Below are 4879 nucleotides of genomic sequence, written 5' to 3'. Positions count from 1 at the left end.
CTACATAACATATATATTGATTTTCTTCTCCAGCAACGGGCTCAATGTGGTAGCATCGCCCTTTGTAACGATCAAGGCTGGTAAGCCCATCGGTCCACACGGTTGTCCATGTACCAGTAGAAGATTCAGCAGCTACTGCTGCCCCTGCTTCCTCGGGCGGAACTCCGGGTTGAGGAGTTACTCGGAAGGCTGCCAAGATATCAGTATCTTTGACTTCATATTCAGGAGTATAATAAGTCAATTTATACTCTTTAACACCAGCTTTGAATCCAACACTTGCTTTAGTCTCTGTTTGTGGTGACATAAGCCCCTCCCTACAACTCATGAATTGAAAATTTTCGCAACAACAAGGTCTGCTCGGCATAAATTAGGAGTTAATGAAACCTTTTCGAAGAAATCTTTCAAAAAATTATCAACTAATCCGAAAGGTTCCTTATTAGACCATGGTATTTGATTCGCCAAATACATCATTATTCTATATTCTTTCATATTCTATATTCTTTCATATGTATGGCGCAACCCAATCCGTGTTTTTCAAGTTTAGAATTCCTTACTTTTTTTTTGAATCGAAATGAAAATGAAATAAATGAAATAGAAATATTATAAATATATAATTATAATTAGAATTATAAATATAAAATATATATATAAAATATATAAATTAAATATAAAATATATAAATTCAATAATAAGTCAATAGTCAATAATAAGATAATACTATAATAATATAAATTCAATAATAAGTCAATAGTCAATAATAATCAATAATAAGATAATAAGATAATAAGAAATAATATAAAATAAGAAATAATATAAATTCAATAATAAGAAATAAGAAAGAATAAGAAATTCACTCTTGACAGTAATATATGTTGTATATGTAAATCCTAGATGTGAAAATATGCGTAATTCGTTTATGAAATGAAAAAAAAGGAATATAGATGGAAAAAGGGGGGATAGGTTGGACGTAAAAAAAAATCGATATGCTAAAATAAAATACGAAATGAAATAAGGGCTAATGAGATAGAAATAAGGAATCGTAAATAGAGTTCGGGTTCGAATTCCATAGATAATATGGATGGTATTGCCTATAATGATAGACAAATGAAAGACAATGATAGACAAATGAAAGACTCTCTCAAAATTGTTATTTATTTATCCACTTGATATTTTGCAAATAGGTTGGTTGAACTTAAAAATTCCTTCATTGAATAAGGAAACAATCCAATTGAATTGCATTCAATTGGATGGTACCAACGAAATCGAGTGCTAATCCCCATTTCTTATTGAATTAACCGATCAACTTGCTGTCGAAGATTTTTTTTATTAGAAAATTTTCGAAAAAAAAAATTGACATATTTCACTTTATTTTATTATGAGAATAAATCCTACTACTTCTGTTCCTGGAGTTTCCACGCTTGAAAAAGAAAATCTGGGACGTATTTCTCAAATCATCGGTCCAGTACTGGATGTAGCCTTTCCCCCGGGCAAGATGCCTAATATTTACAACGCTTTGGTAGTTAAGGGTCGAGATACCATCGGTCAACAAATTAATGTAACTTGTGAGGTACAGCAATTATTAGGAAACAATCGAGTTAGAGCTGTAGCTATGAGCGCTACAGATGGTCTAATGAGAGGAATGGAAGTGATTAACACGGGAGCTCCTCTAAGTGTTCCAGTCGGCGGAGCGACCCTAGGACGAATTTTTAACGTGCTTGGGGAGCCCGTTGATAATTTAGGTCCTGTAGATACTCGCACAACATCCCCTATTCATAAACCTGCGCCCGCTTTCATACAATTAGATACAAAATTATCTATTTTTGAAACAGGAATTAAAGTAGTCGATCTTTTAGCTCCTTATCGTCGTGGAGGAAAAATCGGACTATTTGGGGGAGCTGGGGTAGGTAAAACAGTACTCATTATGGAATTGATCAACAACATTGCCAAAGCTCATGGGGGTGTATCCGTATTTGGCGGAGTAGGTGAACGTACTCGTGAAGGAAATGATCTTTACATGGAAATGAAAGAATCTGGAGTAATTAATGAACAAAATCTTGCGGAATCAAAAGTGGCTTTAGTCTACGGTCAGATGAATGAACCGCCAGGAGCTCGTATGAGAGTTGGGTTGACTGCCCTAACTATGGCGGAATATTTCCGAGATGTTAATAAACAAAACGTACTTCTATTTATAGACAATATCTTCCGTTTTGTCCAAGCGGGATCCGAAGTATCTGCCTTATTGGGTAGAATGCCTTCCGCTGTGGGTTATCAACCCACCCTTAGTACCGAAATGGGTTCTTTACAAGAAAGAATTACTTCTACCAAGGAGGGATCCATAACTTCTATTCAAGCAGTTTATGTACCCGCGGATGATTTGACCGACCCTGCCCCTGCCACAACATTTGCGCATTTAGATGCTACTACCGTACTATCAAGAGGATTAGCTGCCAAAGGTATCTATCCAGCGGTAGATCCTTTAGACTCAACGTCAACTATGCTCCAACCTCGAATCGTTGGAAAGGAACATTATGAAACTGCGCAAAGGGTTAAGCAAACCTTACAACGTTACAAAGAACTTCAGGACATTATAGCTATCCTGGGGTTGGACGAAGTGTCCGAAGAGGATCGCTTAACCGTAGCAAGAGCGCGAAAAATTGAGCGTTTCTTATCACAACCCTTTTTCGTAGCGGAAGTATTTACTGGTTCCCCGGGGAAATATGTTGGCCTAGCAGAAACAATTAGAGGATTTCAATTGATCCTTTCCGGAGAATTAGACGGTCTTCCTGAACAGGCCTTTTATTTGGTAGGTAACATCGATGAAGCTACTGCGAAGGCTACGAACTTAGAAATGGAGAGCAAATTGAATAAATGACCTTAAATCTTTGCGTACTCACCCATAATCGAATTGTTTGGGATTCAGAAGTGAAAGAAATCATTTTATCTACTAATAGCGGACAAATTGGCGTATTACCAAATCACGCGCCTATTGCCACAGTTGTAGATATAGGTATTTTGAGAATACGCCTTAACGACCAATGGTTAACGATGGCTCTGATGGGTGGTTTTGCTAGAATAGTCAATAATGAAATCACTATTTTTGGAAAGGATGCGGAAAAGGGTAGTGACATTGATCCACAAGAAGCTCAGCAAGCTCTTGAAATAGCGGAAGCTAACTTGAGGAAAGCTGAAGGCAAGAGGCAAACAATTGAGGCAAATCTAGCTCTCAGATGGGCTAGGACACGAGTAAAGGCTATCAACGCGATTTCGTAACTAGTTGGTTAATCGAAAGAATTTCCGTATAAACAGAACTTTCGTTTCTACATCCCATTTTTATTCTGCTGATTAAATAGAATCAAATACAATCAAAAGTGAAATAGTGAAATTTGATCTAACGAAAAATTTGAAAATTGAAAACGGAAATAGAATAGGATGAAAAAGATAGAAAATCAATAAAAGAAGGTGGGTAGAAAAACTTATTAGACACCGGGATCAATGGTATCTAATAAGTTCTACCTACTATTGGATTTGAACCAATGACTCCCGCCGTATGAAAGCAATACTCTAACCACTGAGTTAAGTAGGTCATTTATTATCATAAGGAATCATAAAGAGAAAGAAAAGGGACCTATCACATCGATGGATTATAAATCCGATATTACTTCTAAGCAATACCAATCAAACCGACCAAAAAGGTATGATTATGATGTTGGATCATGTAATATTCATCTTGACAAGAAATTATCTAAATAATATGATAAAATATGTATCACAAACACAAGGGCTATAGCTCAGTTAGGTAGAGCACCTCGTTTACACGCGCGCCAATGTTTTTCAGGGGAGTCTATCATGCAATCAAAAAAAATTGATCCTTTTGAGAAATCGATGTCTTACTCCATTACTTTGAAGGAACAAAACAAGAGAACAATAGCCTGACAAATGGTTTGGTTCGATTCGGGTGCCGTTTAGGCAGGAGCAGGATCCGAATCGAACCTATCATTGATTTGAGATATTGATAGGGCGAATACCCAGTCTATTCAATGCTAGGCATAATGAGTATAAGGACCTCAAAAATTCTCTTTTCGTCCTATGAATCTTAAGGTGTATGAAGTTTCATCTTTGATTTTTTAATCAGGATGATAGAGACTTCATTTAACTTAGGTTGATCTAGGCCAGAAGCAGACCTACGTCAAGATAAACTTTCCCTTCTTTGAAACACTTTGGTAGTGCTCCTGTATCAGTAATGAATCAGAGCACATGGAACCATCTTCCTTTTTTTTCTAAGAGAAAAAATATATATATGGTAGACTAACTGATATTTCTATCAGTTAATGAAAGAGCCCAATGCAAAAAAATGCATGTTGGGTCTTTGAAATAGGTCGAATCATTTTGATAATAATCAGTTCGATCTGTTTTACCGAGAAGGTCTACGGTTCGAGTCCGTATAGCCCTATATTTTATATTTTTATTTTATATTTTATTAATTTTTATATTTTATTAATTTTTATATTTTATTAATTTTTATATTTTATTAATTTAAAATATTTATTAAATTAATAAAAAAATATTTATTAAATTAATAAAAATGAAATGAAAATAATATTCTTAAAACTAAAGCAAACTAAAACAATAAAGAATATCCAAATACAAATAAAAAAAGTTGTATAGTTTTTTTCCTAATTATTGTATTCTTTGTTGATTGGAACTGGTCGCTTCCAGTTGCTTGGTTAAAATCATTCCCATAAGCTCGCTCACAGGGAGATCGCTCAGAAACTGAAAACAAAAGCGCATTTCAACAGAATCTCATAAATATATATAATATATATTAAATATATATATATAGATAATATATATATAGATAATATCTATAAAAAGATATAAT

The sequence above is a fragment of the Durio zibethinus genome, unplaced genomic scaffold (genome assembly GCF_047325235.1).
Source record: "Durio zibethinus cultivar Kanyao isolate XHJ-2024 unplaced genomic scaffold, ASM4732523v1 HiC_scaffold_190, whole genome shotgun sequence".
NCBI classification, from domain to species: Eukaryota; Viridiplantae; Streptophyta; class Magnoliopsida; order Malvales; family Malvaceae; genus Durio; species Durio zibethinus.
The sequence above is the reverse complement of the archived record's forward strand: the minus strand, read 5'-3'. Positions refer to the sequence as shown.